Source organism: Zalophus californianus, chromosome 5 (assembly GCF_009762305.2).
Source record: "Zalophus californianus isolate mZalCal1 chromosome 5, mZalCal1.pri.v2, whole genome shotgun sequence".
In the NCBI taxonomy this organism is placed as follows: domain Eukaryota; kingdom Metazoa; phylum Chordata; class Mammalia; order Carnivora; family Otariidae; genus Zalophus; species Zalophus californianus.
Window position 1 is genome coordinate 82,044,591 of NC_045599.1, and position 26,259 is coordinate 82,070,849.

The window sequence follows — 26,259 nt, forward strand, 5'->3', positions numbered from 1 at the left end:
AATGGCACTGAACCTATATATTACTTGGGAAAATTGCTAACTTAATAATATTGAATTTCCCATCAACTCAGTGGATACTCCTCTATTTGGGTCTACCTTAATTAACTTCATCACTATTTTGTAGTTTTAAGCACACAATTCTTTTACATACTTTCCTCAAATTTATAGCTGAGTATATTTTATTAATGCTATTATCAATGATATTTTTCCACTTCTAAATTATTTTTTCTAATGTCTAGATATGCTTTTAAGTTTTTATTGATCTTCTGTCTTGAAACCTGCAAAAACTCACTTATTAGTATTAAGCGAGTTGGTTTTTTTTTTCCTCCCAGATTATTTACGGTTTTCTATGTAGTTGCTTATGTTAATCCCTCCCCCCCCGCCAACCTACACACACACTCACAGTGTTATTTCTTATTTTCAACCTTTATGATTTTTATTTGTTTTCCTTATTTTACTGGCTAGGACTTTCAGTACAACATTAAATAGAAGTTGTGAAAGTGAACATCATTGCCTTGATATTTTAGGGGAGAACTATCAGTCTCTCACCATTAAATACAAAGGAAGTATGTTTCCCATAGAATACCTCTATTATATTGAAAAAGCTTCCTTCTACTCCTAGATGCTGAGAGTTTGTATAATGTGTGTATATTGAAATTTGTCAAACATTTGTCTAAATCTATCAAGGTAATCATTTATATTTTAGTCTGTTGATAGGGGGACTTATATTGATTGGTTTTTAAATGTTGAACCAATTTCACATTCCTAGAATAATCCCATATCGTCAAGATTTATTACCTTTTTTATACACTTCTGAATTTTACTTACTAATATTGATAAAGGATTTGTGTGTTCACATTTATGAGGAATACTGGTCTATAATTTTCATTTTTGTAATTTCTGACTGGCTTTAAGCTATTGGTGGCCTCAAAATGAACTGGGAAGTGTTCTGGTAGAGATTGTCTACAATTAAAATTATTTCTTTCTCAAATATTCTGTAGAATTCACAAGTTAAATAATCGGATCTGCAATTATCTTTGTGGGAAGTTATTTAATAATAAATTTGATTTATTTAATATATATATATATAGGTTTGTTAATTCTTCTTTAATGAATTCTTCTGTTATTTTAAATATTTCATAGATGGTCCCTTTCACTGATTTGGTGAATTTACTGAGGTCACATTATTCATAATATAGTTCCTGTTAATATCTGTAGAATCTGTAGTGAAGTCCCCTCCTTCATTCTTTTTATTTTTTAAAAGATTTTTCCTTTTTTTAATTATTCAAATTCAATTATTTCATTAGTTTCAGGTGTAGTGTCAAGAAGTTAAAAATAGAGCTATTCTACGACCCAGCAACTGCACTACTAGGAATTTACCCCAAAGATACAGATGTAGTGAAATGACGGGGCACCTGTACCCCAATGTTTATTTAGTTACCTTGGAAAGAGAGAGAGCACGAGTGGGAGAGGCAGAGGAGGAGAGAATCTGAAGCAGACTCTGTGCTGAGTACACGGAGCCCCACACGGAGCCTGATCCCATGAGAATGAGATCACAACCTGAGTAGAAACCAGGTGCTCAACTAACTGTCCCACCCAGGTGCCACCTCCTCCTTCATTTTGACATTTGTAATTTGTGTTTTCTCATATTTATGTAATTTGTGTTTTTTCATATATACATGTATGTATGTATATGTATAACTGATAAATATCTAGGCCATTTATTTATAGGCTGGAGGTGTGGCTTATATATTTATTAATTTCACTGATTTTTTTTCAAAAGCAAAATTGGTTCATTGATTTTTCTCTATTTTTTTTGTTTTCAATTTCTTTGATTTCTTCTTTTACGTTTATTGTTTTCTACCTTCTGTTTGCTTTAGTTTTAATCTGTTCTTTTTCTAGTTTCTTAAGGGGGGAGGGCTTAGATTATTGATTTAAGGTAACTTCCTTTTTTAATATCAACATTAATGCTATAAATTGTCCTATTTACATTGCTTCTTGTTGAGTTTCAGAAATTTTCAAAGCTGTGTTTTCATTTTCACTTAATTTCAAGTATCAAATTCCCCATGCAATTTATTTTTTGAACCAAGGGTTAGTAAGAAGTATATTGTTTGGTTGCCAAATTGTATTAGTTTCTTTTTTTTAAAGATATTATTTATTTATTTAATTGACAGAGAGAGAGGGAGAGTGACAGCGAGAGAGGGAACACAAGCAGGGGGAGTGTGAGAGGGAGAAGCAGGCTCCCCGCTGAGCAGGGAGCCCGATGTGGGGCTCGATCCCATGACCCTGGGATCATGACCTGAGCCAAAGGCAGTCGCTTAACCAACTGAGCCACCCAGGTGCCCCTTGTATTAGTTTCTTATTGCTATTAACAAATTACCACGAACTTAGTGGCTTAAAATAATATGAAATTTTCATATTACAGTTATGGAGGTCAGAAGCTTAATATGAATTTCATGGGGCTAAAATTAAAGTGTCTGCAGCATTACATTCATTCTGGAGGCTCCAAGTGAGAATTTGTTTCCTTGCCTCAGCTGGCTTCTAGAGGCCACCTCATTCCTTGGCCCCCTCCTCCATCTTCAAAGTGCATTACATCAACCACTGCTTTCATGATCATATTTCTTTTTCTTTAACCTTCTTGCCTCTGTCTTATAAGGACCCCTGAAATTACATTAGGACAACCCACATAATCAAGAATAATCTTGCTATCTCAAGATCCTTAATTTGGTCCTTAATTTAATTACATCCCCAAATTCTTTTTACCATGTAAAGTAACATATTCATAGTTTTAGGACATCTTTGGGGGCCATTAGTATGTCTACAAAAAATATTTGAGAGTTGTTCTAGATATATTTATTTTATTGATTTTTAGTTAGATTCTGCTCTGGTCAGAGAAGACATTTGGTATAAATTGAATTATTTAAAATTTTTTGATATTTATTTTATGGTCCATAATATGGTCAATGTTAGTGAATTGTCTACATGTGCTAGCATATTATGTATATTCTGGTTTTATTTGGTCAAATGATTTTTTTAAAGATTTATTTATTTATTTGAGAGAGAGAGTGAGCACATGAGTTGGGGGAGGGGCAGAGGGAGAGAATCTCATGCAGACTCCCCGCTGAGTGTGGAGCCCAACATGGGGTTCAATCCCATGACCCATGAGATCATGACCTGAGCTGAAACCAAGAGTCAGACGCTCAACTCACTGAGCCACCCAGGCACCCCTGGGTGAACTGTTTTATAACTCAATTGGTCAATTTGGTTGATAATGTTATTCAGGTATTGTATATCCTTACTGATTGTGTATCAGTCCTATCCGTTACTGAGAGAGGAGTGTGGAAGTCTCCGAGTATGCCTCCTTTCAGTTATATCAGTATTTTATTCATATAATTGAAGTCATATTGTTATTTGCATATTCTTCGTCTGATCAGACTGCTATAATAAAAATACCATAGACTAGGCAGCTTAAACAACAATTTATTTCTCCTAACTCTGGAGGCTGGGAAGTCCAAGATCAGGGTGCTACCAGATTTAGTGTCTGGTAAGGGCCTGCTTTCTAGTTCCTAGAGGGCTGTCTTATCCCTGTGTCTTTACAGGGCAGAAGAAACAAGGGAGCTCAGTGGGATCTCTTTTATAAGGACATTAATCTATTCATGAGGCCTCCCAAAGGCCTTACCTCCCAAATGACCTCCCAAAGGCTCTACCTCCAAATACCATCACACTGGGGATTCAGCATATGAATTTGGGTACATAAACATTCAATCCATAGCACCTACATATTTAGAATCATTATATTTTATGATATACTGAACTCAGAATTATAAAATACCTCATCCTCACTGGTAAATTTCTTAGTTACTTCGTATTTTAATTTGTAAAATAATCTATTTTATAGAGTAGTAAAGTGATCTAGTTTATTTTTAACCTAAATATATCTTTACATTTAAAAAGGAAATGTAGATGGCAGCATTGTCTTATTTATTCAGTGTGACAAGGTCTGCATTTTAATGTAGATATTTAGACCATTTATATTTAATGCATTTTTGACTCCACTTTTTTTTTCTCTCCATCCTGGTTTTATTAATTATAACTCTTTTACAAATATTTTAGTAAATATTTCTAGAGTTTGTAACTTACACATTTAATTTACCACAGTTTACTTTCAAATAATAGTACTTCACTTCATAATTTCTATAAGAACCTTCTGACAATAAATTCTTATTTGTTTTACCCCATCCCCTGTGCTATTGTATACATTTTTCTTCTATATATGTTATAAACTCCACAAGTGGGCCTCAGGGTTGGTGCCATTTCAGCATTTCTGCTCCTATGTCTATAATATAGCATCTAAACTCTACATTTACTCTCTGGGGGATCTTAGGCAGGAAAGGATTTCTTGTCCTGCACCTAGCTGTAGAAGTCCTCTGTTTGGCTTTCATGTAGTATGCTCAGTTTGAGAAGTCTTCCTATTCCACCACTAGAGATGAGTCTTCTACTCTTCCTCCAGAAGCATCGGATCTTTGCTTGTGTCCTGAAGGTAGGATAAAAGCGTTTCCTACCTCCTTTTGTTTTTCCTTTCCATAGCTGTTTTGGCTGGGGAAGAGGGATTGTTATTCATCCCACAGTGGCTTAAAGCTTTTCCTTAATCTGAGAGGTAAGTCTGGCAAGACTGGACAGTGTCTCTTGTCTGTCACCAATGCCAGTTGATTACTTCCTGTAGACTTTGAGGGTGGCTTTCTCTCGTTTCCTTCCATGCCCTCCAATCTTTCTCATTGGAGGTCCTTGGGGGAAAAAAAGTTATAACTGTGTATATAGTCCCCTTGTGTCCTGGGTTTTCAGTTATTCTAAATCAATGATTCTCAACATAGAACAATTTTTTCCCTTAGTCTAGGTGCATTTAGGCAACATCTGGAGACATTTTTGATTGTCAGAAGATGGGGGTAATTATTGGCTTCTAACAGGTAGAGGCCAAGGAAACTTATAAACATAGTACAGTGTTCAGGACAGTCCTCCACAACATAGAATTATCCAGTGCACAATGTCAATAGTCCTTAGTTGAGAAATACTGTTCTAAACTCGTGTGCTATTCACAATCTGGCCTACAGTCATTCATTACAATTTCAGTTCATTTCTTGTGATTAGCTTTTAGAACAGCCACCTCTTCCTCTCATGCTGTGCTAAAGGTGAAACAATCCATACACACCATCTATCTTAGAGACGCTTGTCACTCTTTGGGTATCAGTTTCCTTGTTACTTTGCAATTTCAGCTCTTTGACCGGAAAATTTATAATTTTGTAGGTTATTTCATTTTTCTCATTATTAAGATAAGAGAGACATTCTACTGCAGGTTCCTACATGCTCAGTGGAGATAGAATTCTATTCACTTTTTTTTTCCTTTTTCTTTGGTACTTTGGAATTCTGGGAGTAAAATACCTATAAGACAATGAAAATTTCTCCAATCTATAAGATTCTGCTTTCTATTTTAGATATAAATAATCTCTTTTATATGAAGGCATGCTTCTCAAAGGCATGAAATACAGATTCAGATTTCTCTTCGTTTATGTATAATCATCAATTAACCCTTGAAATACTTGAAAAGTTATAAAATCATGAAATGCTCCTCTGCATCAAATATTCCAATGTGCTGATCCACCAGCTTTTTCCAGTAATTCGTTGAGAGGAACATGCTGTGTGCAACAGAGGCATAGAATCTGAACTAGAAATATCAGTAAGGTGAAATTCCTACTGCTAGTGCAGAGCTGCAATGCCTTGGCTGTTACTCCTGGAGGCATGTGTTTGCTTATGTGTGCATGGGGGTGGTAGTGCACATTTGGAGCAGAGAGAAAAACAGTGTTGTGTGGATTTTAACAGCTAACTAACTTGGTCATTAACTAACTTATGGGCTGGCCAAGCTAAACTATTTGAAACTAAATTTCTTTACCTTAAACATCTTAAAATTAAGGGATTAGACTAGACCAGTGGTTTTCAAATTGGCTGTTTGCTCAGTTAGTAGATTGGCTCTACTCTCAAATATTCTCATTCACTAGCTCTGTGGTTAGGCCAAAGAATCTTTATTTTTACTAAAGTTCTTTGATAATACTGATGCAAGTGCTTAAAGATTACACTGTGTGAAATTCTGATTCCTCATTAGACTATAGCCTCTGGAGACTAGGAATTTATTCAAATTAATTTTTCTTCCTAGCAGCTAAAAAAGTATATAAAGTATATCGTAGATATATAGTAAATCCATATATATAAATGTTGAGTTGATCTAAAATGGTAGACAAGGTCTGCCAGATCAAAGGGTCTACAAGTCAGGTGTTTACATTTCAAATAACAGAATGGAATTTCAGGACTTTCTGAATTAGTATTCAAACTTGTTTTCTGATGACTGTTATGCCTGTTTTGTGATAACATGGCAATTATCTACTGTATAGAACAATAATAGAATGCAATGAGGAAGCATGAGAGATACATTTTACACTGTGAACTCTATATAGGGAAGTCTGTATTTTTGTTTGTGGATTAAACATTACACTTGTTTTATTAGCTAAAATATTTTTCTTTACTTTTTCAGAGTTCCTTTAGGATAAAACTGATAAATTTTTGTTATTTTACTATTATAAAATATAGATAATAAAGATTGAGTGATTTTAATAACTACATGAAATAGCTATGGAAATGTGGACACCACGAGCTTTGTAAGAGTTAAAATGTATTGTAATCTTTTTGAAAAATTGCATTGAAAACAAACATTTTCATTCATAAATATCAAAGTCATATTCTAGTTATAATGCTATCCTAATGGGAGTAAGAAGAAATATGATTTAAACATGGAACAAGTACATCATCTGGAATACATATGGCTAGAAAAAGTTTTATCCCAAAAGCACAACATAGTTCAGTTTCTTTGAACTGCAAATGGCCAATCTCAATGATCACCCACTGTGCCAGAGGAAAATTAAATTGAATTTAGTTTTGCTTCAATTTATTTGCAACTGAGGGGACAAACCCTGTGCACACCCATAACATTTTGTCTTTGAACCAATAACTAAAAAGTCTAAAGTTGTTAAAGCATCTTGTAAAAGTTGAGAGGTCACTGAAGGGTTTGAACCTGAATAACACAGCAGTCTTTCAATCTTTTAGTTCAAAACAAACATAGAAGACACAGTAAGCTCACTGATAGAAAAGCTGTTTTATTTCTCTGGTGTAGATAATTCACATGACCTGTTTGGTTCACCTCTCTCTTTTTATATAAATAGTGTACTCCTTTCACCTTCAGATCCTTCTGTGCAGATCCTCTGTGCCTATGAGATTGTCTTGTCTGTTACTGCCCTACCACAGTGTTTATGGTTTTGGGAGCATTTTTTTCTACTGAGAATACCAACAATTTCTCTAATACTGCTGTTCTACATGTATGCATGCAGAGGAGACAGGAACACATTTGTCAAAAATGTGCCAGGAAAAACCCATAAACATGACTCAATGATTAAACAAATATTTATTGACAACCTATCAGATGTGAGTCAATATTCTAGACACTAGGTATACAGTCTGTCTCACACACAGCTCACCCCAACACACACACACGACCCATGGGTATCTAACATCAGAGGCCAAGACCTTGGTGGGTTATAACAAAATTTATTTGTTACAAAGTGAGTTTAATGTTTAGATTTAGCATGAGTGTGTGTGTGTGTGTGTGTTTACAGTCACTGAGCTTTTGGAAAGTTAATAACTTTACACTACTCCTCAACATTAGAAATTGTGGCATGTATTCATTTTTCCTACTTCAAATGCCATTAAAATTGAGCTAGAAGAAAGGTACCATACTCTACTACATCATATCATCACACTTCATTTGTCCCATAGACTCATTTTTAAAACATGTTTACTTCCTTAACTTTATAATTAATTTTCTATTCCCTTAGGGTCCAAAGATGATATGGTTTCTGATCATGCTAAAAGCTGATGAATGAGAAAGTCTTTAGGATAAAGTGCAATTATAAATGCAAGTGTCTTGTAATGGCTTAATGAAGTATTATCTCAATATAGGCAAGACAAGTCATTAAATAAGTTTTAAAGAATACCTTCTTATAGCGGTGCCTGGGTGGCTCAGTCAGCTAAACATCTGCCTTCAGCTCAAGTCATGATCCCAGGGTCCCTGCTCATGGGGAGTCTGTTTTTCCCTCTACCCCTCCCACTGCTTGTGCTCTCTCTCTCACACACATTCTCTCTCTCAAATAAATAAATAAAATCTTTAAAAAAAAGAATATCTTCTTTTAATCTTAATATTAAAATGAAATTTTCCAAGAAATCAATAAAACACTAATTAAAATCAAAGGGCTAAAAAATTTCTATTGAGTTACCCATTATGTATTACTGGATGAAAAAAAATCTTTCTTGTAGTTAACTATGAAATGGTAAAATATGCCAAAAAAAATTATTGTTCTCCAATGGGGCATATTTGGTCAGCAGATTTATTTTCTTTGCTCACATAGTTTAAATTACTTGCCCACATTTTGAAACTAGATATTTTATATAAAATTTAGATGTATGGATTCTGCAGAGAAACTGCAAACCTACAACACAAGACCCACCCCTTTTCACATGGCAACAGGCAATTGAATCTGTGCAGCCGCAGCCTGTTTTTGAAGAAGCATGCTCCCTGTAGTTCAAGAAAGCCCACTATATCCTTACTGTTTCACACTCTCCCTGCTCAACTCATTTACACTATTTTTCTGCTCACAGTAGGTTTTCTAATTTGCTAGATTATTCTTTAACCTACTGTCATCATTCACTAAAATAGAACTAATATGACATAATCATTTGTTTTACTTCTGTATTTAAGTTGTTTGTACTTTTAAGTTGGAGGATAGCTTAAGATTTCTAAGAGATAATTTAAAAACTTAAAAATGTAAAGTCATTCATTGTTTAGAATTTCACTGTTTGAACTTGGTGTGAACCCGTAGCTCAGAGAAGTTAATGACTCACCAAATGTTTCATAACTACTTACTGGCATTGGTGAAACTAAATTAAAGATTCCTCACAACCAACACAGCTTAGGAAATATTTCTGAAATATCTGTGATGCTCAAGCAATAATTTGCACATCATGTGTAAATATGTGTATGAACATTGTATTCCCTACAGAACAAAATAATCCATATATACTGTTTAAATTCTTTAATAATGTGAGACATTTTTATGATGCAATATTGTTTCAGATTTTAAAATCTTGCTTAAAACGTCTTCCACCATTTATATTATTATTAAAATTGTTAATCAAAACTAAAATATACCTTCCTTTCAAAAATATATTAAATGTGCTTATATTGCACAATAATGCTGACTACAGCACAATGACATGTTATTATACTGTATTAACAACACTAAAACAATGTGTGGTTAATGTTAAATGCCTAGAATATATGGTTCCCATTTGTTCTCACTAGTTTAAAAAAACATCATTCCCAGTACTAAACACTCCCAAAGAGTGAATAATAAAAATTTAAAAGATTTTAAGTATGAGAGTACATAAAACTATTTTCCCAGACTTTATATATTTAGAAGTGTAGTCTTTAATTAGCCCCTGAATATGTCATTTAAATTATTTTTCAATTCTGAAAGACTTTCCAAAAGAATGCAGAATGGGAGTTAATTCAATATAGTCAACAGTCCACCAAGTTTGCACTTAAGTTGGTTTGCTCCTAATAACCATGGTACTCTGTGAATTATTTGATTTAATTGAAAATATTACTAAAGACTATCACTTCTTCAGTTAAGGTTATGCCAAAGCCCAGGTTATTTTTGCAGATATATATTAGTTGAATGTAGTTTGAAATGGTCATATATTTTATACTTTCAGTTTTAGTGAAATTTGGTAACAGATTAGAGACAATCCTACTGATGACTTTAAGTCAGAACTAGTGATTATATAATTACTATTTTAATAAAGAACTTATAATCAAATCTAAAATTGCTAATATATAAATGTGATTAACAAAATGAAAGAATATAAAAAGAAAGTATTTTACCCATTCCCTGGGGCATTCTTATTAACAGATATTTTAAAGTAGCTTTTCTTTTTATGGTGACTAATTTTATATCTCTAAATAATATACTACAGGCTTTTCTTTCTCAATGTATAAAGTTTATACATTACCTATTATATGCATACTGTAGCAAAAGAGAATTTGTCTTAATTATACACTTGAACTATCCTTTTCATTTATATATTTTTATTATTCTAATTAGTTACATAAAATTTCTAACTTGGAATAATAATCTAAACTTTCATTTCCTTTTCTGTCAAGAATAGACAGCTTGTCTTTGTAAAATGAGAATATTTGTACATCTTCTGTTCCCTTAACATTCTCTCCTTACCACCTCCTAATCTCCATCAGATAACTTTTACACTGTCACAACTGATACACCTTATATTCTGTTCTTTAATCATAATTAAATTTGTTGTAAAAACTTAATCTATTAATGAACAAAAGAATATACATGGATTAATTCTAAATGTGGAAAAATACATTTAATGTTTGCATTATGATTCTAAAGTCTTTCTTCATAGTACAGCCATGTAATTCACAATGATTAAAGTTTTTTTCTTTAAGATCCTAATAACGCAAACCTCTGCTATTAAAAACATTTTCTTATGCTAATTAATGAGACTGTACACATACCTAAATTTGGTTTCCAAATTTATAGTTTCTATTTTGACATTATTGTTAAGTTAAACAATCCAGGTTTGGATTTTTACCTTTTACCTTTGGCCTACTATCTTCTACTTTATTCCCTTGTCACCTCCCTAAAAAAAAAGAGTTGAACAAAAAGAAAGTTTGATTTTGAGGCACCTGGGTGGCTCAGTCGTTAAGCGTCTGCCTTCGGCTCAGATCATGATCCTCGGGTCCTGGGATCGGGCCCTGCATCGGGCTCCCTGCTCCTTGGGAAGCCTGCTTCTCCCTCCCACTCCCCTTGCTTGTGTTCCCTCTCTCACTGTGTCTCTCTCTGTCAAATAAATACATAAAATCTTAAAAAAGAAAGAAAGTTTGACTTTATGTATAGTGATCACAGTGAGTTTCTTTTTTATTGGATTTATTTTCCACTTTCTTGATCTTTTTGTGAGCTGACTTGACATGAAGAATTTTGAATCAACTTCCATCTCATTGAGCTGCAAACACAATGGGGCATGTTTCTAAGTTATATTATTAAATTTATCTACTTAAAATACTTAGAGGTTGTTTTGATTTTCTATATTTGTATTTCATCAAAGTTGATTCATCCAGCTTACAGTTTTGAAATTAACTCCTCAAAGTTCCTTGCTGTGTAAATAAGGATAAGGTAAACATCTTTTCTAAAATGCACCTTTTAAGCTGTGTCATATTTGACTTGTCGAATCAATGTACCCTTGTGATCAAGTGATTAAGCTATTTACTGCTTTTCACAGAAAGCTATTAAATAGATCATAAACACAATATTATGGAGTATCAGGATCTCTAAATGCTACTTACCAGTTAGTTGTGTGACCTTGAACAAGTCACTTAATCTTTTTGACCTCAACTTCTTTACATACATAGCAAAGACAGCAATTATCTCTATGGGCCTTTTTGCTTGTAAAGCTCTATGATTTTATTCTACAATTATCTTTCAAATGGATTTAGCATGAGGGAGGAAAGCTTCATTGCAATGGTTATGCAAATAATCTCATATGAATTATGGAGTTAATTTAATAAGCCTCTTAGCTTTTTGGGTAATTTTCAGAAAAAGCAAATATTCATTTAAGAAGACGTGTACTAAAGATTACTTTTAGCCGAAAAGTTGTAAAATATTTCCTCTTATAACTGAGGATTTCTGGCAGCTGCTTATCAATCATGAGTTTCAGACAGTTGGTAACCATGACTCAGAAAGTTCCACCTTACTGGTACTAAGAGCTAAAAAATTTAGCAATATAACTTAGAGCATTATCAACTTGCTTTACTTCCTTAAATGTTCTTTAAGTAATTTCTTAATAATACTTTATCAATATAGATGTAAAATGCACTTCTGAGGAAAAAGTACATTTTTGATATGTAAATATTTTTGTACAAGGTAGGAAAAAAGAGAGTCAAAATGCCTGGGGTCTTGCGCTTATTTGACTGCTCTTGACTTGCTGGGTGGCCCTAAGTCAAGCTGATCAAGTTACTATTTTCTAAAGCTTGCCAAATATTGTCAGGGCTTTGGAGAAGGTAATGAAACCATAAGTGCAAAATGCTCTACAAATAGAAAGGTCAAAGACCAGCATATGTGAAACACATTTTCATTCTTAATGAGCAGTTGGACACTTAGTAGGGAACGCTAAAACATCTAATTTTAAAGAGCCACTTCATTTTGGAGCAACTCACTGAGAAGTGGCAATATTTACTGAGGTTGTCGCATCATTATTTGAAACATCTGTATTTACAAGCGTACCATAGCAGTAATAATGTTCAGAGTAATATTAATCTAATAGCTAACACTAAATGTTATTAATGGTACATCAGAAAAAGCAGAGACTGAGTTGTTCAATAGAGCTAGGTTTAAATTACAAACTTACTACTTATTGGTTCGATGGGTCAAGCTTTTCTGCCCTTACTGTCCATTTGACAGTATGGTAAAGTTGTTTTAAAATAATTTTCTAAGAGGAAACATGGCTTTGCCAGCACTTCAGTTTAGGGCAGACGGAGAAGGAGTTCTCTTCAGCACAAGTCATCATTAGCCACTGAACCTCCTCAAAAATACCTTCACTCTTCTCCCATTGTGACTGTAGCACATCCGTATCTGTCTCTTCTCAACTGGCAATGGGCAATATTGGCAAATGAGGCATTTGACAGAGTAAAATCTCATGCTTAGTAGAGTTCAAGAGTTACCTACAATCCAGATGAATGAATTTCACTTATTCTAAAATAGTCCCCTAGGTGCTGACGTTGCATTCGGCTATACCTTCGTCTTTCACACTCAATCTTTCCCTCAGAATTTCAGTACTTGTATGTGAATTACAATTGTATGTAAATTATCCATCTTATATTGATACTACTGTTATAAACAAAGCAAAGCACCTACCTAAAACAAAACAATAACAAAAGTCATATTAAGTCTGTAACTACATGAAATGATTTGTTAAATGTGTTACTTAACAATTACAAAGATTTTAATGAAGATCTTAGAGAGAATATATCTATTTCTTGTCCTATGAGCAGTTGAATTTCTCCAAGCAATATTCTTTCCATTTAGACACCATGAACTGCAATGGGTAAAATTTGCCTTTTCTTAATTTTTTTTGGACAAATTTGTGATTCCTCAAAATTGTAAAGGGAAAGGTCATCATGATACACACTTAAGCTTAGCCCCACCCCACATCACTTTCCTCTCACTCTAATTTAATCTTTTCTTTCACACTACTTTTCTATATCATGTCATTTTGTGATTTTTAAATGTTTCCTAAGTAATCTGATAATTCTGGGGGAGGGGAAATAGAGTATAAATCAATCAATTAATTAGATGACATCGAAGGAGTCAAGATCTTTTGTAGTCATCTTATATAATGCCAATGTTTTGCTGAACTTAGACTCTAAAAGCTGTAAGAATAAGGAAACAGCCCATTGCCATCAGCAGTGCTAAGAGTTTCTTTCTTAGTTCTTGTCAGCATTTGATAAGAGCAAACTAAACCCAGAGGGCAAGAGAACTTAAAGAGTGCCATACGGGTCAGCCTTAAGGAACAAAAAGTAGAAAAAAGTATAAGGAGTGGATCTGGAAGGTCAAATGGATGGTATGTAGGACAGTGGTCATTTGAGAGAAAAGGTCATCATTCATTCTTTCTTATTAAGGTACTGATTAAATGTATCACACCACAGAGCTTCTTTGGGGATGCTATTAGAATTTATTGGCTTTATTTACAATCCTATTTTAGCTGTATACAGTGTATTGAGGAATATGTCATTTAATCAACAAATGTTTCATTTAGAGCTCAATTTATTAATCATCTACCATCTGCAACATACTGAACGATAGTTTTAACTGGATGGATTTGACTCAGTCACTTCCTAAATGTAACATGACTAAATATAGTCACTGCTCTCAACACCTTGTCTAATAGAAGAGGTATACAAATTAGTAATGCCAGAAGACATAATCCATCTATTTAGTCATCAGGCTCCCCAATAAACCATCTCTTCAATATTAGGCATATCAAAATACTATTTTCAAAAAAGTTTAAAGATGTGATTTACATATAAACATAGAACAAATATGGGCCAAAGTGCTATTTAGCACATTAATAAAAGGCAAGACAAAATTGTTTCAAAGAACTTGAGAGGGTGAGTATATACGGGCTTTGAAAGAAACACTGATATTATAAGATGTCTAGGTCAAATATAAAACTACTTCCTCTCCTAAAGGGCAATAATGACATAGAATTTAGTATTATCTTTTCAATAAGGCAGGAATTATTTTAATTTCTGTAAGAAATCATCTACCAGTTAACATAAAATTTCATAGGTTCTAGGTTCTACTGAAGTGTAAATAGGAAGTCAAACAAAGGTACTTTACTACAGAGAATTAAATAGCCCTTGGGTATGCCTATTAAATAATTCTCCTGTATGGCAATGGAATGACAGCCAATCATACTTTTGTCTAATTTCTAAGTATGAGAAATTTTCTGCTATATGGGACATAACTTTTTACATTAGTGAAAATATGGGTGGGTATGGATATGAGATTTATGCATCTGCATAGCATGTATATAAGCACGAATCTGGCCCCTAATCACTAATAAAGAATTAGTGATTCATGAACAATTACTTTAACAAATTTAAAATAGTGTGATGCATTAAGTAAAACTGATTTATGTATATATGTATATATATTCTACTGAGCTCACATATAGGATCAAATTGTCAAATAAGACTTATGAATCCGAGATATTATCCTGTATCAAGCTTACCAATGATCTTGATAATATGAGTATTTCAGAGGCAAGGATACAGAAGACGATAAATGCCACATGCCTGGGATATCCCAACTGTTTCTTCTCCAGATTAGGGTTTCCAGATAAAATATGGGTTGCCCAGTTAAATTTCAATTGTAGAGACACAACACATTTTTTTACTGTAAGGAAATCCCAAACATTACGTGGGACATACTTAACACACAGACACATTTCATTGTTTTTCTCCAATTCAAATTTAACTGGGCATCTGTATTTATATTTGTTAAATCTGGCAACCTTACAAGATCCTTCTTTTCAGTATCAGTCACACACTCTTTTGCCCAGAATAATAGATGAGGTTTTGAAAGAAGGTTTTGTGGCTTTACCTAACACAACAGGAGGCCTTTAAATTATATAACATCTCTATTTTATACCCACAGAGTTATATGGCTTACATGACATTCTCCAGGGAGCCATGCCTCATAAATCCAGTGTCGGCAATTTTATTTACTATAAGTAATCCTTTAGCCGGGGACATCTTGCTAAGGAGTTCTATAGATAAGGTCTCTTCCTCCTAGAAAATATCATTAGTCTATGTACCCAGAGGCCCAGTTGACAAGAAGATTAGGCCAGGTCACTTGCCCTCTTTTCTTTCCCCTGAGGTTGTACTCTGGTAGCTAAATGAATGGATCACGGGCCAGATACATTCATGACTTTAATATTTAAGTAAAAACATACTTCCCTTTATACCAGAAATAAAAATAAAGGCAGATTAAAAAAATGTGAACTTGCCATATTTATGTTAGATGCAATGTATAGACACACAATGGATGTGTCTCACCCTGGGGAAAGTTTTTTTTTTTTCTTTTCTCATCATAAACTTGACCCTTAGCAAAAATTCTGTTGTTATTTCATATATAAAACTTTGAGTACCAAATGAATTAGTTAGAGTAGTGATTTGAGAGGAAACATTTAACAGCAGTCTCTTAGTTCCATCAAATAGATCTTCTATTTCTCCAAAATTGTGTTTAATCAAATATGTGACATCTAGTAAGTATCTCAGAAGGAGTATGACAGAAATGAAAAAGAACAATTTGATGACTAGCAGGCCATGGAGACCAAGATATTATACTCAAACCAGTGAACACAGATGTATTAGATTTTAAAAATTCTGACAGAGTAAAAAGCTAAGATTTAATTTGGGCTACATAAGTTTTGTATACAGCAGTAAAATAGAAGTCTGTCACATGCACAATTAGAAATATAACAATTCAATTAGTGATTCAAAGTCCATAAAAAAATAGACAATTGCATGATTTACATGAGAGGCCCTAAATCTTTTATCGTTTTCCTTTTCATTTGAAGGGAAAATTTTGTAGTTATTATCACTACTTTGAAGGATCCTAAAACTCTTAAAAAGAGTAAAGTGAGGGTGGCAGATTGATACCAAGAGAGAGACAGAAATGATGTCAGAAGCAGGCTGACCTATTGTCCCCAGAGGTAACCAAAATGCATGGATTAACCTCAGATATTTGAAAATTGTAAAATCATAACATTTTTATAAATTAGTAAGGAAAGAATGGTGACATTTGAAAAAAATGGTAAAGGAACAGCATTTGTCCTCTTCTTCTGCATTGATATAAAACAAAAATGTAAAACCTCTCTCTTCCCATTCATTCCAAAACAATGCTCTGTGTTTAAGATTAAAGGAGAATGGTCAAAAATCTGAAATTGGGGAGAGAGAAAAATGCTTTCTTTTTGGGGGTGAGGGGGGAGCTTCTTATTGACATATGAGATAATTTAATATGATGATAAACAAATATTTCCACAGTAAAATTCGAAGAGCAAGTAGTTAATAAAATGAGAGACAGGGGGATGCCTGGATCTAGAAAATACTAAACGATAACTGAAAAAATACAGTTAAATATCCAAACATTTCCAAGCCCATGGATTTCTGTTGCCATTTATTTTGTTAGAGCCAACTTTACCAAAAGTATTTGGTATCATTTTTTTCTAGAATGTCTTGTAATTTATTCACTTTAAAGAGCCAGTAAACTATTTTAAAAGTTAGTCAAAATATAACAGTTTTTTTCATAAAGCATACTTTTAACCTATAAAATTGTTAACTTGAATATCAAGATATTAGAACACTTTCTATTCTAGTATAAAAGTATAATACAACTCATTACACTTTCTCAACTATTTTAACTTCTTTAAATCTCTTATGTTTTATGTGTAAAACAGATTACAGTTGCTAAATGAGCATTCTGACTAATTTCTAGGACTTCCACCTACATGAAAATATAATGAGGATTGGCTATGACCTGATAACATTGCCCCTATTCTTACAGGAGTTTTACATTCTTCTATATTAAAATAAAATAACGAATTCTATTTTAATACACTTAGATAAGCACATTGTATTGCATATTATGGCTTCCTTTTATATATTATTAATGATATCAAGTAGTTTTATTTTTGTTTTAGTATAAACGGGTGAAATAAACCCTTACATTTTTATATAGCTTCCACTGATTTTGAAAATGTGTTCTCATATTTAAACACATTTTAATCTTACAAGCCTCTATGTAGATTAAAAAATATTTTCTGGATTTTAAATATGAAGAAATTGAGGATTAGGTAGGCCATTATTTGTCCAAGGTAACACCCCTAATGAGTACAAGACCCAGAACTATATTATGGAACCCTAGCCACATTGTTCAGTGTTCTTTCCATCATACAGAACTACATCTCCTTTAACAGCCAGTGGGTTTTTTGATCATCATAAGACTAATACCCAATGATAGTCCTTTCACATTAATGACCCTAACTTGGAAAAAAGAAAAAAGTAGTATGTGAAGAAATTCACTTGAACCTATCTATCTCTCAGTTTCTCTTTTTGCATCTTTACATGGGGCTGGGGGGGGGCGGACTCCAACGCATTTAATGCACTCAGGATTTTTGTGTTCTTACCTTCTACTTACCAATTAACCCACTCTGATCAACTACCATCCTGGTGCATTCACTAAAATGAATCATATGAATTTTGCCAATGACTATCACATTGTCAAATACAGTAGACACATCGCCACAACAGCATATGAAAAACTACCTTCTGTTGTCTTCCACAACACAGTCTCTAACTGTTTACAAGCTTCCTCCATGCTAATATTTTTTTCTCTTCCTTGAATACTTCATGTTATCTCATCTCATTTTTTTTCTTTTCTTTGCATTGATGATGGCTTATCTTCATGTCTGTTTCATTGGCTGAGAGCCTTCCCTTAAACATGTCCATCTCCACCCATATATTCATATATTTCCTTTTTCTTACTGTGTGTAATTCCTGTCTAGTTCATATGATTATTAAATCAGAAATTGTGAAGGATCTGAGATTTTGACCCTACTTGCTAACTACCTAGTTAGCTAGCCAGGGCGCTACAGGTGTACAAATACATGTGCACACATACACACACAGAAGGATACATATAAATATATTTATATAGAATGTATAAAGATAGAGATATATCAACAAAAGATTGAGATTGCTGAGTCAAAAATAGATCACGGGAAAAGATCAAAAGCAGTAGCCAGAGCAGTTTAGTATGTCAGTTTCCCATACCCCAGTTCTCAGAGAGCAACTTGAAGAAGGACAGGTGTTTACCTACATGAGCAGTGGGTTGTGCCACAGAAGAGGAGGAGACTTGAATTTTATGGGGCTGCTGGCCAATCTACCCACCCTCCTCTCTGAAGAGAGATTTCTCATTTTTCTTGAATATAGGAAAATCTCCCGGATGGAAAAGACAACTCTCTAGGCTTGCTTCTTGGAATATAAGCAAATATTTGTGGAAAGTGGGCAGAAGGGGCTTTATCTTTACTAACATAGACATGTCCAGGCAAATATACAACTAAATCTGTCCAGAGGGGAACTATTCTCTCTGGATTTCAAGGCTGTTCGCTCTTCCAACATTTGTTCTGCTCAGAAACCAAACCTGTATAAAAGGTGAGAAATCCATGGAGATTTTTCTCCTAACAATAATTTATAAATATCTTATTCATTTATTTGTTTATTTTCTTTTTATCACCAGAAATTTTGCCACATGAATGCCCGGATTCTATGGTTCTTGATCAGTCTTATATCCTTAGTGCTTAAAATATTTCCTAATATTATGTAGTAGGTAGTACATGGTAGGTAATCAAAAAAGTCTCTCCAATATATCATCTATATCTATATCTTGAATAAATTATATATATCTGAATATATATGCATCTTGAATAAATTAGCAAATGAATGAATGTATGAAAAATAATTGATTAATAAACTTTTAAAATGCTGGATAATTTTGTTTTTATTTGTTGCTGTTTTTAAGCATGGCTTTCCTCTTTGGATATATTCAAAAGGTTTTAGTGATTTGTCCCTATTGGTAAAGTTATTCGCAGCAACTAAGGGATGTGTGACTGCATATGAGTAACTCAATATATGTCTTGAACTTATTTGTTAAGGGTGAATTCTGAAAATATTTAAGGATAAAATATATGAGAAAGTGCTAATCATGTAATTTTTTTCTTATTTCAAACATTTTAAATAATACATTATATGTTAAAGAAAAAGAAAAGATAAGAGGGGAAGAATGAAGGGGGGAAAATTAGAGGGGGAGATGAACCATGAGAGACGATGGACTCTGAAAAACAAACTGAGGGTTCTAGGAGGGGGGTGGGCGGATGGGTTAGCTTGGTGATGGATATTAAAGAGGGCACATACTGTATGGAGCACTGCGTGTTATACGCAAACAATGAATCATGGAACACTACATCAAAAACTAATGATGTAATGTATGGTGATTAACATAACATAATAATAATAAAAAAGAAATAACAACATAAGGCAGTCTTACTGGTATCAGAGACAGTGGTCAGAGCTGTTAAGTGAAGGAGGAAATTGGTATCATTGTAACAAGGAAGATGAAATAATTGTTTGATCATGTGCAAATTAAGGCAAATAACAAATAGAATTATTTTGAAAAAATCTTCACATTGCAGCACCAACATGGTGATAATCACACTACTTTTATATAAACATGAAAAATATTCAAAATCTATCACCAACTACTTGCTAGAATCTGAAAAGATACGGAGTAAAATTTTCAAATTTTCATTCTTTGGGAGGAAAAAAACAAATTTCATATAAAAAAATCTATCTATAAGAATCAGTTAGTCTAATTGAAGGAAATGAAGATATAGGAAGATTAGAAAAAAGGGTTGGTAGTCATGGTGTCAGCTCTATAATCTATGTAAATCCAAAATCCTGTCCCTGTTTCTTATAGACAATATGACATGGGACAAAACCCCTTTTGCCTCAGGTTTCTTATTGAGCAAAAGAGGAAATTTTTTTTTTTTTTATTTCATTTTGAGAAAGAATGAGACAGAGCATGAGAGGGAAGAGGGTCAGAGGGTCAGAGGGAGAAGCAGACTCCCTGCTGAGCAGGGAGCCCGATGCGGGACTCGATCCCAGGACTCCAGGATCATGACCTGAGCCGAAGGCAGTCGCTTAACCAACTGAGCCACCCAGGCGCCCCAAAAGAGGAAATTTTTTAAAAAATATGAGGTAATATTTGTAAGCATCTCATACAGAGGACTTTTGTTAGCATTAATTAATCAATGGGGACAATGCACTTAGAATAGTATTTAGACGTATACATGTTCTAAAATACTAACTCGAATTTAAAAAGTGAAAATGCATTTAATTTAGAAAATGGACAGAAGACATGAACATTGATCCAAAGAAGACATACAGATGGCCAACAGACACAGGAAATCAAACCACAATGAGATATTACCTCACACCTATCAGAATGGCTAAAATCAAAAATACAAGAAATAAATATCGGCAAGGATGTGGAAAAGAGGAACCCTGGTGCATTGCTAATGGGAATGCAAACTGGTGCAGCCACTGTGGAAAACAGTATGGAGGTTCTTCAAAAAATTAAAAATAGAATTATCATGTGATCTAGTAATTAATTGCACTACTGGGTATTTACCCAAAGAATACAAAAACACTAATTTGAAAAGATATATGCACCCCTATGTTAATTGCATTATTTACAATAGCCAAAATATGGAAGCAGCCCAAGTGTCCATCAATAGGTGAATGGATAAAGAAGTGGTATATATAATACCACTGAATATATAATTCAGCTATAGAAAACAATGAAATCTTGTCATTTGCAACAACATGGAGGGAGCTGGAGGGTATAGTGCTAAGTGAAATAAGTCAGAAAGACAAATACCATATGATTACAATCATATGTGGAATTTAAGAAACAAACAACAAAACAAGAGACAAACAAAAAAACACTCTTAAATATAGAGAACATACAGGTGGTTACCAGAGGGGAGGTGGGCAGGATGGGTAAAATAGGTGAGGGGATTAAATGTACACTTATCATGATGAGCACTGCGTAATGTACAGCTGTTGAATCCCTATATTGTACACCTGAAACTAATTTAACACTGTATGTTAACTATACTGGAATCAAAAAAAGTGGAAATGCAAAATAGTGTGCTATGCTGAAAAAGATGGGTTCTTTTTCCACCCCACCAACGTATATATACTGTGATATAGATAAAGATGATGGTGTAGATGATACAGATATATAGTCAGCCAAAGAGAGACAGGCAGAGTAAGAGGAGGAGGGGGAAAGAAGAAGAAGGAGAAGACAAAGAAGGAGAAGAAAACAGGTCTCAAGACACAGAAGGAGAAATCCTCAAGTTCCAGAAACAAAATGTTTCTAAAACCAGAAAGATACCAACCAATTCAAAACTGTCACCTAGCAACATCTTCACAGTCCAGAGCACACTGGACTTCAACAGAGGAAATGTAATACAGCATTAACAATCAGCAAAAGGTACTTAGAGGGAGAGTCAACAGATTTAACAAAAAGGTTAACTGATACACTGCATATTGAAAAAACAGATCTTGGGGCGCCTGGGTGGCTCAGTCGTTGAGCGTCTGCCTTCGGCCCAGGTCATGATCCCAGAGTCCGGGGATCGAGCCCCGCATCGGGCTTCTTGCTCAGCGGGAAGCCTGCTTCTCCCTCTCCCGCTCCCCCTGCTTGTGTTGCCTCTCTCGCTGTGTCTCTCTCTCTCTGTCAAATAAATACTTAAAAAAAAAAAAAAAAGAAAAGAAAAAACAGATCTTGCAAATACATATATTAATTATTTAAGATATAAAATCAGAAAGATGAACCATATTGAAGCGACAGAGCTGTATAGTTAAAACAAGCATCTTGCATAAAAAAGCCAATTAGAATCTACCAAAAAATAGCCATGAGCAGAGATTTCCATGTAATTTTGTGCTGTTTGAGAATTTTTAATATATAAACTTGATTTAAAAATTATTTTTGTGCCTATAAACATAAAAGTGTTGAAGAGTGACTTTTACTTTTTGTGAGCTTCTTTATAAATATGGAATCAACGTTATTCTAGCCTCAAAAAAGCAAATTGGAAAATACTCCATTCTTTTATATTTGAAAGAGTTTAAGTCGGGTGTTACCTTTATTACATGTTAAGAAGCTTTCACTAGGAATGCGACTGTGTTTAGAGTTCTCTATAAAAAGTTTTTTGTTTGTTTTTAGTGATACAGAGAGTTCCTGGCTGAAGACGGTTACACTTAAAAATCTTTGACTTTATGATGGTGTGAAAGCAATATGCATTCAGTAGAAACCACACTTGGAATTTTCAATTTTGATCACGGGCTACTGATAGGTGGTGCGACACTGTCAGTCAATGCTGGGCAGCCCCCAGCTGTAGCTCCCGGTCAGCCAGCATGAGAGCAAACCACTGATACACTTACAACCATTCTGTGTCTGTAGAGCCACTGTTTTTCACGTTCTGTGTTCAGTGCACTACTCAATAAATTACATGAGATAGTTAACACTTTATTATAAAATAGGCTTTGTGTTGGATGATTTTGCCCAACTATAGGCTAATGTAAGTGTTCTGAGTATGTTTCAGGTAGCCTAGGCTCAGCTCTGTTGTTAGGTAGGTAAGATGTATTGAATGTATTCCAGACTTAAAATATTTTCAGTTGAGGATGGGTTTATCAAGGCATAACTCCATTGTAAATCAAAGGATATCTGTAAATTTATTTCCTTTAATAGATTTAGGACTATCTAGCTTTTCAACCTCTTTTACAGCTTCCATTTGTTGTATGTTTCAAAAATTTGTCAATTTTATATAAAATCTATTTTAAACAGAATGATGGATGAATGAACGAATACAGATGTATAAGTGTATATATCTTTATTAATGTGTGCATGCATTTACTAGAGGTAACAGAAGCACTGATGTGTAAAAAAAAGTAGGCATACCTAGCATTCAGATCTCAGTTTTAAATATCTTTCTTTACTAAAAGAAACTAAGGCTCCTTTCATAAATGGTTTCTTCTGGCTTTGGCAAGGGAAGTGCAAGACTGGAATGTATTTTTGTGATAGTAAGGAAATGGTAAAAAATGGAAAAAAATGGGGAAAAAAGGACGCATGGCCACTTTGATAGGGTCTTACACTACACATTGATAATTAAGATAAATAATGATAATAAGTAATTTTAACCCTTAGACTAAAATGAGAACCAATGAGTCCATGCAGATTGAAGTATATAAATATGGCAAAAAGAGAAAGCTATACCTATAGCTATATAACTATAACTATTAAATGTAAAATGAATGATTGCATCAGAAAATCACTATTTGGCGACCACCATAGTAATAGTTATAGGCAAAGATCATCAAAAGAGGCTAAAACTAGTGGGTGGAAGTTTAATGAGAAATGGAAATCTCACTATATCTCTCCACGAGATAGTTACTAAAACACAGGAAAAACTGTAACTCTGTATTAGATACATCTATTAGACATTATCTTAACCAAGTAATGCAAGTTAACATCTCCAGCAACAGGACCAGTAGACATTATTTACCTCCTGATGTGGTACATTGAGAACCCCATATCACTTATGTTATATTCCTGCAGAACTACATAGTTGATGGTAATCATGAGATAACATTAGGCAAGATTAATTTGAGAGACATTCTACAAAATAATTGGCCTTTATTTCTTAAAAATATCGAATTGAAGAAAAAGACAGCTATGGAACACTTCTAGTTTAAAGGAAATAAGAGATGGGATAACCCGTCAAATTTCTTAGCAAGAAAATTCATACATAAATTTAAAAAAACCTTTTTAACTTCCTTTGATCAGATCTGAGTCACTATTACAATGATTGTTCTAATGTAATTGATGAAATTATTATTTTTATGCAATTGATGAAAACCAGGTGATGGTATTATAAATCAGAACGACAGAAGGTTGCTAATTGTGTAAGCTGGGTCATGGGTAAAGAGAGGAGTATTATGATCCGCACTCCTCTGTATATGTTTGAAATTTTTCATAATAAAATGTTTAAAAACAAACAAACAAAGAAATGGGATAACTCAATGTACCGTGTAATACTGGGCCAGAAAACAAAACAAAACAAAACTACTCTTTGTTTTGGTATAAAGAACATTTGTACAAGTGAAACATTGTTGAACAAATCTATAAATGTTTAGATAGTAATATGGTAGAAATGTTAATATCCTCATTTTGATAAATGTACTAAGGTTATTAATAAGAAGTTTCTGTTTTGGGGAAACACATACTAAATTATTTAGGGGTAAATGGTATCATTTTGTATCATTTCAGTAACTTATTTTCAAATGGTTCAGAGAAAAATATATAGAAAGAAAAAGAGAATGGTATAACAAATATCACTTGGTAAAATGTTTACATTTGGGGAATCTAGGTGAAGGGTTAATGGGAATGATTTTTATTGTTTCTGTAACTCTTCTATAAGTCTGCAATTATTTCAAACCAAGTTTAAAAAGAATCTTTACCACACAATGCCATATTTTCTCCTTTTGAAGCAGCAAAATTATTTGCACTTTCTCCGTGCATATGACAGTATATGAGGCATGGGAAGGTCTGAAACCAGCTTCCTGAAATGGCCTAAATCAACAAATATTTCACAATATTATGGACATTACATGTTTGCTATGTTTATTGTAAATTGCCTGTAGGAATTGGGAGTATACAATTTCTGGATTGTCAAAGACATTATTCAGGCAGAAGAATCAGAGAAGCCTAGAGGCAAGATAGAAAGAAAAAAAAAACATATATAAGTTCCCCCATCTTCAGATTTAGCATTTGAAGTATTTTGGTTTCATAACTAAAATGAGCAAGGGGGTTTGAACCAACAAAAGTAAAAGACTTAAGGAGTCAGGGAAGTGATTGGAATCCTTCCATGAAGATTAGAAGTTAAAACGATCAATTGAGATAATGAAATACAGTGTATGTTCTTTGATGTGTGTAGAGAAAGAATTGTGTTCAGGCAAGTTTAAAGAACCCATGAATTGTAAAAATCAATCAAAATGCCTATAGGACATGGAAAACAGCTATCAGTTGAAGCCAGCTTAGTACAGCTATTATTCAAAACAGAGCTATATCTAGCAAATACACACACATCTATTCAGTCAGTTAAAAATAAAAGTCCAGTTTAAATTTAAAAAAAGATAATTTCTTACTAAATTGCCTTTTAGATAAAACAACTAATTGAATGATGAACAATGTAAAGTTATGCAATCAAACTCTCTTACTGAGTGACTACTAAAGCATGCTACCTGGTACTAAATTAAAACCAAAACAAACATGCCATTGCCTTTATATGCTTGCTTTATTAATTGAGAATATAGGCATATTAAAAAATACTTCTATTTAGGGGCGCCTGGGTGGCTCAGTTGGTTAAGTGTCTGCCTTCTGCTCAGGTCATGATCCCCCCGGTCCTGGGATCGAGCCCCGCATAGGGTTCCCTGATCAGTGGGGAGTCTGCTTCTCCCTTCCCCGCTCCCCCTGCTTGCGCTTTCTCTCTTTCTCTGTCAAATAAATGAACAAAAATCTTAAAAAAAAAAAAGCAAAACTTCTATTTAGTGTGAGGGCTGAACACTAGGGATATGTTAAGGTATAGTGCTAATGCATACACGGCAATGATTACAATGCCTAGGAAATGATAGAAAAGGCCTCCATGAGCTAATACTTTTTTTGGGGGGGGGAAGATGAAAGGTGCCTTTTATTTTTTTCTCTTCTATTTTTTATTATGTTATGTTAATCACCATACATTACATCATTAGTTTTTGATGTAGTGTTCCATGATTCAATGTTTGTGCATAACACCCAGTGCTCCATGCAGAACGTGTCCTCTTTAATACCCATCACCAGGCTA